This window comes from Oncorhynchus mykiss, chromosome 4, assembly GCF_057628025.1.
Source record: "Oncorhynchus mykiss isolate SJ-2025 chromosome 4, ASM5762802v1, whole genome shotgun sequence".
NCBI lineage: Eukaryota > Metazoa > Chordata > Actinopteri > Salmoniformes > Salmonidae > Oncorhynchus > Oncorhynchus mykiss.
Genome location: NC_143025.1, coordinates 62,274,172 through 62,288,046, shown reverse-complemented (window position 1 = coordinate 62,288,046; position 13,875 = coordinate 62,274,172). Strand labels below are relative to the sequence as shown.

Genomic DNA, 13,875 nt, shown 5'->3' with positions numbered 1-13,875 from the left:
ATCATTACACAGCTAATGGCACCCACCTCAGTGTTATCTGTGGCTTCTGTCAACCATTATAAAAGGAAGGGGCTCTCTCAGTTCACTTTAAATGGCCCTGCCATAAAGGACTGTTGTCTGGGGAGTTCAATGGTAAAAATCTAAGTGAGAAAGATGGTACTAGACAGGAATGTCTCAACTTGTATCATTCTGGGCATCTTACAGGTCCAAGGATACGACTACGAAACATCAGACGAACCTGAGCTAACTATTAGCTCAAACGGCCATCTTCCCAGATGAAGTGAGAGACACCAAGAAAAATCAGAACAATTTTTCTGGAACATTGTTCAGTTTCAATCTGGAGAGGAACATGCATGTCTAATTCACTTTGACAACTACTCTAGTGGCTCTGTTTAAATTATTCCTCTGCAAATAGTTGTCACACGCATGTATTGCATGTGTGACGTACACTGTACATCCTACTAACAGCGTTCTGCATTACTAAACATATGAAAATATATATTTAGAAATAAAACTCTACTCTTCTTTTAATGACCTGTTGCACAGTGAATGCATTGCAGGCTATTCCTGTTTAATATTTTGCAAACAGTTTCCAGGATGTATCACAGACGCCAGGTTAAAATAACAGATTACTGAAGTCATGACCTTTCTATTGTACACCAGGGGGACCTCATTTAAAAAGAGTTAGAACTAGGCCATTGTCAGGCCAAGGTGATCACACCAGGATGAGCACTAACACGTCTAACAAACATAGCAGACCCAAAAACGTCTGGGGTGTTTAGAAAACACTGTGCCTCTTCTGTAACCCTTCATTACCTACGATGCATCATTTTCACATTTACTGTGCCTTCAGAAAGTATTCCTACCCCTTGACTTATTCCACATTTGGTTGTGTCACAGCCTGAATTCAAAACGGATCAAATCCATTTTTTTCCTCACCCCATCGACACACGTTTTTTTTGCAAATGTATTGAACATGAAATACAGAAATGTTTCATTTACATAAGTTTTCACACGCCTTGGTCAAAACATGTTAGAATCACCTTTGGCAGCTATTTACAGATGTGACTCTTTCTGGGTAAGTCTAAGAGCTTTGCACACCTGGATTGTACAATACTTGCACTTAAAATTCGTCAGGCTCTGTCAAGTCGGTTGTTGATCATCGCTAGTTAGCCATTTTCAAGTCTTGCCATAGATTTTCAAGTCGATTAAAGTCAAAACTGTAACTAGGCCACTCAGGAACATTCAATGTGGTATTGGTAAGCCACACAAGTGTACGTTTGGCCCTGTGTTTTAGGTTATTGGCCTGCTCAAAATGTAATTTGTCTCCCAGTGTCTGTTGGAATGCAGACTGAACCAGGTTTTCCTCCAGGATTTTGCCTGTGTTTAGCTCTATTCCGTGTATTTTTATCCTAAAAATAACCGAAAGGAGGCTGGTTAAAATAAATTGGCTGTTCTGCCCTTGAGAAAGGCAGTTAACCACCACAACAATTGCTCCCCGAGTGCCGATGACGTGGATGTCGATTAAGGCAACAACAAGGGGTTGGGTTAAATGTGGAAGACTCATTTAGGTTGAATGCATTCAGTTGTGCAACTGACTAGGTATTCCCCTGTCCCCTTTCTTTGCGAGGCATTGGAAAACCTCCCTGGTCTTTGTGGTTGAATCTGTGTTTCAAATTCACTGCTCGACTGAGGGATCTTACAGATAATTGTATGTGGTACAGAGATGAAGTAGTCATTCAAAAACGTTTCAATTTTTAATAAAAAATCTAAAACCATAATTCCACTTTGACATTATGGGGTATTCTGTGTCGGCCAGTGACACAACATCTCAATTGAATCCATTTTGAATTCAAGCTGTAACACAACAAAATGTGGAAAAAGTCAAGGGGTGTGAATAGTTTCTGAAGGCACTAAAGCTGTGCTGTAATCTTCTGTCACTTTAAAATAGAAGCATAGTAAATATGCTATGACAAAAAGTTGAATCTGACCTGGGGAATATCTTCCCTACAAGCATTACATCTTAAATCCATTAGAATCAAACGGGGAACATTATTTTTTATGAAACCAATATTGAAAACAATTACTGGAGTCCAAGAGCAGATTTTCTTGCAATATCAACCAATATCTCATTCCACAAACATCTATGTAACTCTCAATGATGTCATCATACTGAAGCATCTGAAGGAGGAAGCCATTTCCCCTGTCTTGATCTTACAGGCAAAGACATTCCAGAGCTTTCTATCTAGAGATGGTGAGTCTCTGAAATGTCCTAAGGGGGGGGTTAAGAAAAGCAAGGCAGTGATTATACCCGTACAAATCTGCAGAATGCCATGCATGGATAATTCACACACAGATTAAAGACACGTTGAAATGTTTCTGATTGACAAGGGCTATTTTAACATGTCATAAACTTGACATGGAAAAAAAGTCACCTTTCATTGGCTATTTAGAAGAGAATGCCTGTGCACAATGCAAAAACTACTATTCTATTCATCAGGAATGCACTGTAACTAGTCAAAGAAGAGTTTTTTTCTGAAATACATTTTCTTTGAGTTAAAATGGTTGCTAAATGTACTATGGTAACATTTAAATGACTCCCTCCTGCCAGCTGAGAAATGAATAAGATGAAGTAAGGAGAAAGTCTCTCCCCCTCTGCATTCTTGTGGATCTCCATAAGAGGTCTGTTCAGCCATATAGCCACACACAAAGGCTGACAGAACAGGGATCCTCACAGGCAGCTAGGCAACGGGGCTTTTGTGCAAACCTTTCAGGAACTCAGGACTCGGTTCAAAACTAAGAAATGCCAAGCTCTCTTCGATTTTCATACCAATTTTGAGAGGGAGGAGGCCTAGGACACAAAGTATTTTTTTATACAGGCATGTTTCGAGACTGCTAGTTTTAACCTTCTTCTCCCTCAATGTAGTTTGATCTATCCCTGGATTGGCATCTAGTGAATCTGAGGGAAAGTCAGGTCCCCAGGCAGTTTCCATCCACACCAATGGGAAGATGGGTGGACTTGTCTGGGATAGTTTCTGAGGTTATATACTCAAGCATATTAATAAATCCTCTTAAATGTAAAGTTCCCTGTTTAGGGGACCTGCGTGGTTATGGTACCGGCTCCGATCAAACATTTTTACTTATAAATAAATCTGTGGATACTGTAGATCAAAATGGCTAGCATTGAACGATAGCCCTGGTTCCCACGGACACAGTAGTATAATTAAGCCTGTGTGATGTAGGATGTGAAACCACTTGTAGCTGGGATGTCTCTCCTACCGTTTTATTCGTTCTTCTGACTGTCCATCAACTCTTGGCTGAACCCTATGTCACAAACCTACAATCCTTACATCGTAGCGCAGCAGGAGAAAGTGATTTCATCATGGTAGCACATTCAGAGATCGATTTATAGCCATTAATGTCAAATAGATTTGAAACAAAAAACACTTTTGGTTTGTCATAGACATAAAGTTCAAGAAGTCGTTGGGGGCAGACGTTGTGATCAAGATAGACTTTTAGAAAAGATGCACATTGTCTCAAACACTAAACATAGAAATGTGTATTTTACAGTGAAGGAAGGTTAACTTTTATAGTTAGTAGTTTCATAATTTGATTATACTATATTTAGAAAGCATATGTAATTTTAAGAATTATTCATACAGTTTTGTTGAATAGGAAATACATCAACTATTTTTATCAGAACGGTGAGATTTTAGCCTTTTTTGGAGTGTCACACCCTGACCATAGTTTACTTTGTATATTTCTATGTTTTGGTTGGTCAGGGTGTGATCTGAGTGGGCATTCTATGTTACATGTCTAGTTTGTCCAGTTCTATGTTCGGCCTGATATAGTTCTCAATCAGAGGCAGGTGTTCGTCATTGTCTCTGATTGGGAACCATATTTAGGTAGCCTGGGTTTCACTGTGTGTTTGTGGGTGATTGTTCCTGTCTATGTGTTTTCACCAGATAGGCTGTTTAGGTTTTCGTTACGTTCATTACGTCCTTTATTTTGTAGTGTTTGTATTGATTTGTGTTTTACGTTTGTTCATTAAAACATGGATCGCAATCTACACGCTGCATTTTGGTCCGACTCTCCTTCACATACAGAAAACCGTTACATGGAGTATGTAGTATTACTAGTTATTGTTTATGGATCATCATAAATAATTACTTTTGGGGATGAAGTAGATTACATTTTCGATTACATTTAATCACAGTTAACTGGTTATAAAGGAGGCTGCCCGCCTCAACTAGCTTGACCACGTTGCAATACCTTAGGCCGCTGTTTACTCCTTGAGCTGTCAAATAGCAGCGAAAAGAGGTCAGCCAAAATACTCAAGCATAACTCTTTCAACCCTGGGGCACTGTCATGTATTAACCGACACTGTAGTTCTGACATCAGACATGCCCTCGAGACTGTAGGCTACTTGTTGTAAGAGTTTGAGGAAAACTTTGCGAACGTGAAGGACTACATTCATAGACGCACCAAGAGACATAAGCCGTACTGCAGCTGATGATAACTCATTCAGCTAATGCTTGGTCCATCATCATTGTGCCATTTTTTATCTTTGGCATAGACAGCGTATTCTCCTGTCAAACAGAGGGGTGGCTGAAACTGCCCATACTTTGGGGTTTTCTGATGGTCTCTGACCCACTGAAATTAACAAATGTCAAATCTGATTAAGGTATTGACCGAGTTTATGTCTGCACCAAATGTATGCTTCCTAAATGGCACCCTATACTATACTACTACCCTATACTACCATATTATAATATACTACTATACTATACTACTATAGTATACCACCACTATACTACTATACTATAGGACTATACCACTATACTATACTGATATACTATACTACTATACAATACTATGCTATACTATACGACTATACTACAGGGTGCCATGTGGGACACAGACAATGTTATTACATATTGAAGGGAATCCTTATTGAACTGATTTTAATTATATTCACGACACTGCAATATGGCATGGTCTAAAGAAGGGCCGGGCAATATGGCCAACATAATATATAATTATATTCTTCTCATTTTTGGCCGTTTTGCGTCATGACCCTAAGATTGCAAGAAATTAATTCTAAATGGTTTTAATGGGCTTTTTTCCATTCAGATTGTTTTATACTCAACCAAACTAGGACAAAGCTGACAGTAAAGTAGTCCAATTTGTAGAACTTCATTTGTTTAGCACTGTATCAAAATATTGTTATAGACGGTATTGTAAAAATCAAAGTACTTTAAAACCAGAGGAAAAATAACTCTAGACCACCTTTACTCCACACACAAAGACTCCTACAAAGCTCTCCCTTGACCTCCATTCGGCAAATCTGACCATAACTCTATCCTCCTGATTCCTGCTTACAAGCAAAAACTAAAGCAGGAAGCACCAGTGACTAGGTCAATGAATAAGTGGTTAGATAACGTAGATGCTAAGCTACAGGACTGTTTTGCTAGCACAGACTGGAATATGTTCCGAGATTCTTCCGATGGCATTGAGGAGCACACCACATGAGTATCTGGCTTCATCAATAAGTGCATCAATGACGTCATCCCCACAGTACCCCAACCAGAAGTCAAGGATTACAGGCAACATTCGCACTAAGCTCAAGGAGCAGGACTCTAACCCGGAAGCTTATAACAAATCCCGCTATGCCCTCTGACGAACCATCAAACAGGCAAAGCATCAATACAGGACTAAGATTGAATTGTACTACACCGGCTCCGACGCTTGCCCAGTAACATGATCCTACCAGACGAGCTAAATTACCTCTATGCTCGCTTTGAGGCAAGCAACACTGAAGCATGCATGAGTGCATCAGCTGTTCCGGAAGACAGTGTGATCATGCTCTCCGTACCCAATGTGAGTACCCACTCTTTTCATTGACCCCCCCCCCCACTCTTTTACACTGCTGCTACTCTCGGTTTATTATCTATGCATAGTCCCTTTAACTCTACCTACATGTACATATTACGTCAATTACCTCGACTAACCTGTGCCCCCGCACATTGACTCTGTACCGGTACCCCCTGTATATAGCCTCCACATTGACTCTGTACCGGTACCCCCTGTATATAGCCTCCACATTGACTCTGTACCGGTACCCCCTGTATATAGCCTCCACATTGACTCTGTACCGGTACCCCCTGTATATAGCCTCCACATTGACTCTGTACCGGTACCCCCTGTATATAGCCTCCACATTGACTCTGTACCGGTATCCCCTGTATATAGCCTCCACATTGACTCTGTACCGGTACCCCCTGTATATAGCCTCCACATTGACTCTGTACCGGTACCCCCTGTATATAGCCTCCACATTGACTCTGTACCGGTATCCCCTGTATATAGCCTCCACATTGACTCTGTACCGGTACCCCCTGTATATAGCCTCCACATTGACTCTGTACCGGTACCCCCTGTATATAGCCTCCACATTGACTCTGTACCGGTACCCCCTGTATATAGCCTCCACATTGACTCTGTACCGGTACCCCCTGTATATAGCCTCCACATTGACTCTGTACCGGTACCCCCTGTATATAGCCTCCACATTGACTCTGTACCGGTACCCCCTGTATATAGCCTCCACATTGACTCTGTACCGGTACCCCCTGTATATAGCCTCGCTATTGTTATTTTACTGCTTCTCTTTGATCATTTTTTATTTAAATTGAAATTTTTTACTTACCTATTTTTTTACTTAACACTTATTTTTCTTAAAACTGCATTGTTGGTTAAGGGCTTGTAAGTAAGCATTTCACTGTAAGGTCTACAACTGTTGTATTTGGCGCATGTGACAAATAACATTTGATGTGATTTGAACACGATATATCGCCCAGTCCTAGTCCAAAGTTAAAAAGTCTAAAGTGTTTTAACACCTCATAATCGGCTTTATTTTCCAGCGCTTAATCTTCAATGGAACTTAAGCAGTCAGTTGTCAGTTGGTAGGTGCCAAGAACGATAAGTGAGGAGAAAACTGCACACCTCCTGAATAACTGCACAGCACTTGATATCCATGAAGCACGTCAAGAAAACCCACAACCGCTATTCTGGTTGACAGAAACAAACGGTTCCCCAGGGAGTCCAGCGTAATGTTTTCAGACACCTGGCAACAGAAACAGTACGGGGAGCCAGCCAACACTGCCGGGCCTTCATGTACTGCAGAGTGAGTCAGAGCGATGCTCACCTCCACCTGAGACATGCACACAGCACAGCACAGGATGGAGCCGGTCCAAACAACAACATTACATCCACACAGCACAGCACAGGATGGAGCCGGTCCAAACAACAACATTACATCCACACAGCACAGCACAGGATGGAGCCGGTCCAAACAACAACATTACATCCACACAATGAGACATATAACAAACGCGCTAGAATGAACGTGTTTGTGCTCTAAGTCGCTGCCGGCTGTCTCTAACATTCCCATCAGTGAGGGCACTTTCTCCCTCCATTTGTTTAAGCTCACATCCATCCACCACAACAACAGTACGTCTTTCTTTAGCATGCTCTGGAGCATAGGCTAGCCTAACACACAGGGATTTGACCTCTTGAGTTCTGGACCAGCTGTAGCTCCTGTAACCTCCTGTAACCTTCTAGCGCCGATGGGGAAAGAGGGGGTTACATAAGAAGCCATGAAGCCACAGCAAGATGAGAGGTGCCTCTGGATTGAAAAAGAAGGCCTTGCTTGTGTTGTTTTTTTTTATGTCTCAGGGCATCTGCTGCACCAGTTTCACTAACTCAGTGAGCCGCCAGCTTGGCTGGGACCCTTATTGCTTGCATCTTTGTTGTTTGTAATGAAGTAAGCAGAGACAAGATTCCTGAGTCTGACCCCAAAGGATTGTGATCTATTTGATTTTCTGGCAGCACATTTTAAAAAAAAATAACATTTGACGGAAATACAACTTGTAGCTGTGGCTTCTGTGGTCATGCTCCATGCTGGAGTGGTGTTCCCCAGCGGAGTATGGAACAGGGATCAGTGACAGGATTGGACAATGATTGAGACGAGCACTCAGTCCAGAGCAGGATTGGCTCCCCAGTCCCCAGTATTTAGTCAAACTTTCCCCACCCCCACTTCCAGCAAACAGAGGCAGAAACAGAGAGAGAGAGAGACAAAGGCAGAGAGAGAGAAAGAGAGAGAGGGCAGAGAAAGGAGATGGCAGAGAGAAGAGAGGGCAGAGAAAGAAAGGGCCAAGAGAAAGAGTGAGCAGAGAGAGAGATAAGGAGAAAGAGAGAGATTAAATCAAAACGTTGACCCTTTTGCTAATCCCAAGATCTATTTCAGAGCTCATAGCCCCGGTTCCTCCAGGGGTGGCGCCTTGGAAACCTCTGACACACACAGATCAAGGAGTTTATTTCTGAATCAGAGATTTATGGTCATCACTAATCACAAAATCGAAATAGTCAGTCAGTTTAAATAGTCTAAATACAGATCATATACTTTCAAATGACCCAATTCCAAAACTCGTGACTGGTGAGTGTCAGCCTTGAAGAAAGACTCCTGGGCTGTTGTTACTCTGAGGTAGGTAGACAGTGATAATTAAGCTGTTCTGTGTGTTACTGATGCCTGCCAGATGTGAGACTGGAGATAACGCTAACAGCACTTCGAAGAAACTCAACATCAAGGGTATTACCAGGGGTCGTAACCTCTATAGCAAGCCAAGACTTCAGCCTCATATGCAGTCATTGACAATGAATAAGTGAGATTTAGGATGTTGTCACAAGACCAGCGCTGCCACAGTAGTATACACACACTTCCAGCTGTGGGAAGATACTGTACTGACCAAAGACTTTAGACTCTGGCCAATCTAGTTATCATAATCATCTGATTTGGATTCATTGTCCTGGACCACTGAACAGAAAAGGCCCCTTGTGTTAGTCAGAGAGAGGCCAGTCAAACACAAATCTCTCTCTCTCCCTCTGGGTAATTCAACGGTAATGGAATCACGCTTTGACTCAGATTTCTCACTTTAAAATGTATGCCAGACAAAAAGCACTGATTTCAAAGTTTAACAAACCATACAACTCTATGCAAAAAGGACTACTTTGAACACAAACAATTTTCCAAAAACACATTTACTGGAAGACAAAGTTTGGTAACAGAAAATCTGTTGTTTTTTATGCGACCACCTTATCCAAAAACTCTGTTAAATACATCTGTAGGATCTTAATTTGAGCCCGTTTCTACAGCAGAAATATTATACTGCAGCAACAGAAAATGTTAATTATTTTATGGATTATAATTCATGGAATTTCTTTTGTATTGGTTGCTACATTTTTCATTAGGACATATCAAGTCTGACATTTTAAGGTGGAACTTACAAACTTTAAAAGCCTTTGTAAACCTCACATACACTACAAGTTCTCATTTCCTGTAGCGCAGGGAAATTCTCAGCAACAAGAGTGGTCAAATTAAGATCCTATCTGTATCTGCTCCGATTACGTTTCAAAGATGTCTGCAGGAAGAACCCGAGTGTCAGCTATGACATTACACTTTGAGTTGGAAACAACTATTTTGGTTATCGAACTAGAGTAGGTGAAGTGGATTTACATTCAGTAACGGAATTACAGTAACGGAATTACATCATGGGTCCCTGATCTGTACTACACCGAAATGCATCATTATGGATATGAATATCATTCTCTTAAATGGTGATGTTTCCTGAATAAGGCACACCAAGGTAGAAATATGCATCATCCGTATTTTGCATATTTGGATATTAGCCTACACACGGGCTATTATTGTAATGAACTCCGCCCCCAAACAAGACCACAATTGGTTGGTCCGGACCAGACCAAATCTGAAACAATCATAGACAAATAAGTTTCAAACGTTTGTAAATCACGGTACAGCAACGTAGAGTACAGTGGAGTACAGTACAGCATAGCACAGCACAGTTCAGTAGAGTACAGTAGAGTACATACAATAAGATATGTTCAGTAGAGTAGGGTATAGAACAATACAGTACATAATACTAGTGTGCTCTACTGCACTGTACTGAACAACCCAAACTTGTGAAACATAGACGTCCATGATTGGTTCAGATTGGCTCCGGCCAGGGTCAACTGACCAAATTTCAACTATTTTTCAACGTCCACGGACGTCCGTTGTCGGTCGGTGCTCAGTGGGTGAGAATGCTTGTTACAGTAAATGGAAAGAGGTTAGGTGGTAGGTATCCCGGGAGGTGTCAGTAAGAGCCGGGAGAGGTGACATTAACTGTAGAGAGAAGAGAGTGGCAGTGAGAGAGAATGAGAGGGAGGTGTTGTCCAGACTGTTTTCACAGTCTTGCTTTGGCCACCAGACGACAGAAAGCGAAGGAAAAAAATGATGAGCTGAACATAACAGTATGCCAGTGGAAGGGAGGACAGTAGCAGGTAGTTTCTGTTTACTATGATTTACCATTGTGACCAATTCAATGGCAGTAATTCTGTTACTGAGTTTTAATCACTTACAGGTTTTTTTATAGCTTTGGTACTATTTTCACAAGTATATGGTAAAATTTCACTTCTCTTAGTACAAAAATCAAAATAGATATTCAAAAAGGCTGTTTAAAATAACTTTAAAGCCCATTTTCAATTGACTAAGTACAACACACAACACTCACACAGCAAACTTTCTTTATATGAAATACCTTTCAGAAAAAGTAATGGCCTTTCACAATGCAATGCTCACAATACTCACAAATGTGTGTTTGTAAAGTATAAACAAAATGACACGTAAGATACATCATAACCATACATAATGACTACTCGTTGTTGCTAATTGAACCACAATTGGCCACCATATAAAAGTGGGTGTGTGAACACTTGCAATTTCTTTCAACACGACGCAGGATAGACAGCAAGGGAGAGGAAGAAATCAAAGAGCTAGTGGGAAAGGGGCCCATCAGAGAGAGGGAGGCAGACGGCAGGGAACTGTTGTGTCTAGTGAAGTCCGGACCATCGTCATTGACCACGTGGTAAACAGAGGCCTTACAATTGCAGAGGCGGTCAAATTTAGTTCACCTTAATCTGAAAAGATACATTCAATCTTGAGAACATTTCGGCAAGAAAACTGGTAAGTCTGAAGGATATGCACTATGCGTTACCATTACATTTACAGTAAATGAAATTGTAACGCATGTAAATTTCACAAAACATGTTTCAGTATGATCTATTGACAGTAGACTCTGTTCTACCCTCAGAATTGACAGAAGACCCCATGGTGTTGTCTGTGGCCGTGTGTTGACCGACCAGCAGTGGTGGAAATGCTGAGGGCCAGGAATGACATACGGCAGTCCGAAATAAAGCAGGCCATTGGGGAGAACGATGACACCTTTGCCAACGTGGCATCAGTCAACCTACCAACAAACACCCACCTTTTGAAGAGACACCAGGTATCTATAAAACCCATTTACCCGGTGCCTTTTGAGAGAAACGACGACCGGGGGAAACAACTGCGGGCCGAGTATGTTCAAGTACAACACTATATACTGTATTACTGATACTATTTTATGCACATGCTATTTCACAACATCATAATGGAACTATACTATAAAAAAAATGTATTTTTAAAGGGTGATTGTGTGTGATGCTACTGTGAACCATCACAAGTATACACTACATGACCGTAAGTATGTGGACACCTGCTCGTCGAACATCTAATTCCCAAAATCACGGGCATCAATATGGAGTTGATCCCCCCCTTTGCTGCTACAACAGCCTCCACTCTTCTGGGAAGGCTTTCCACTAGATGTTGGAACATTGCTGCGGGGACTTGCTTCCATTCTGCCACAAGAGCAATAGGGAGGTCGGGCACTGATGTGCAAATAGGCCTGGCTCGCAGTCGGTGTTCCAATTCATCCCAATGGTGTTCGATGGGGTTGAGATCAGGGCTCTATGAAGGCCAGTCAAATTGTTCCACACTGATCTTTACAAATTTCTGTATGGACCTCACTTTGTGCACGAGGGCATTGTCCTGATATCCAGGAGCTCTTTTCGGTCATTAGAGACGGTGGCAGAAACATTATGAACAAACTAAGTTACAAATAATGCGAAAACACACAATGGCACAATTGGTTAGGGGCACGTAAAACGGCAGCCATCTCCTTCGGCGCCATCATCAGCTCATTATGTAGTGAATGAGGACATTCACTGTGATGTGGATGAGAATTTATGGCCAAATGCTCAAGACAGGCTTGATGCAAATGAATGTGTGCATTACATTTCATTAGACCTACTGTACGTGGCAAATGTATCTGAAAAATGACTGATTACACATTGGGTATATATTATGGAAATTATAGATTTTCTGTCAATTTTGTTGGGTAATGTAAGTGCATTGCCTAAAACTGTAATCTGCTGTAATTTACAGTACTATAGCATATTACTTTCAGCATTTCTAAGGGAGATTTGAAACGTTTATCTTGCATTATATGCTATTGGATTAACTGGCAGTTAAAATGACTCAATTGAAAATATATTATGCTGTGTTTTGGTGATTAACCCAATGTTCTATTACATTTCCCAATAAACTTATAATATGAATCAAATGGTTGTGTGATGAGATGTTTACATCCAAACGTATGCACAAAATGACGGGCTGCTTCAAGTCGGACCACTTTTGTACTAAAAGTTGTGAAAATGTACCACATACTTGTGAAAATAGTACCAGTACCAAAGCAATAAAAAAAAACAAATAATTCAATACCAAACTTTATATCAGTGAAAACACTCATTGGTAGGTCTACCTTTATTGCTTACTTATGGAAACTGTCAATATCCTCCCTCATGAGGGTGAGAAATTAGAAAATATCTTAGATATGTGGAGTTTTGGTAATGTTTCTTCAACTTACAGTCCAAGAAGGCAAAGGATTTCTCCAACTAAAAATAAGTGATATTTTTGGCCAAAGGTATTTACTTCAGCATTATTATGTTTTGATGTATTTCAAAGACCCGCTTTCCATCTGTTGACCAGAAATCAAAGCTTTTGCTTATTAAAAAAAAATTGTATATACATATATATATTTCTCTAAAACAGACTCTTAGCTTTCCTTTGACACGCTCCTATGAACAGGTTCGTTTATATGGAAATGCCCCTCTCCCCACACACACACTACCAATTGCACAGCAAAGGGCCTGCCAGCCTTGTCACCCAGTCTCCAGCTGCAGAGGACTAACAAATATTTGTGTGAAATGAAGGCTGAGGCGCAGCCTGAAGAGAAGACTTACTCCTCCCACTGCTTTGTTTGGAGCATCTCCTTTCAGCCTGCCTCTGAAAAGAAGGACCAAACAAACATCAATATGTTTCAGCAGCGTGGGGTGGGGTGGACCATCTCAGACCCACTTTTTTTAAAAGGACCTCTTGGCCGCAGAGACTCAATGTTGCTGTTTCAAAGCTAATGTCTACACATTTTGCCAAGGCTTATGCCGTGTTCTTCATGCTATGTGAGTGACTGAAACATAAATAAATCAATGGTGGCCCCATGTCATGACTGTCTTATTTTGGTGATTGTTAGATCTCAAAGAATCTTATTTGAAAATACACTGAACAAAAATATAAACGCTACATGCAATGTTTTGGTCCCATGTGTCATGACCTGAAATAAATATCCCAGAAATGTTCCATTGGCAGAATATTTTTCATTAATTTAATTTCTTGCACAAATTTGTTTACATCCCTGTTAGTGAGCATTTCTCTTTTGCCAAGATAATCCATTCACTGGACTGGTGTGGCATATCAAGAAGTGTATTAAACAGCATGGTCATTACATAGGTGTACCTTGTGCTGGGTACAACAAAAGGCCACTCTAAAATGTGCAGTTTTGTCATAACACAATGCCACAGATGTCTCAAGTTTTGAGGGAGCGGGCA

The 13,875-nt window shown here is 41.0% G+C and overlaps 1 protein-coding gene across 4 annotated transcripts in view; it reads right to left on the bottom strand.

The window, feature by feature from the left end:
* Positions 1–13,875, bottom strand: part of LOC110521046 (ankyrin repeat domain-containing protein 6) — a 54,353-nt gene that overhangs the window by 25,604 nt on the left and 14,874 nt on the right. The gene's annotated exons all lie outside the window — the stretch shown is intronic.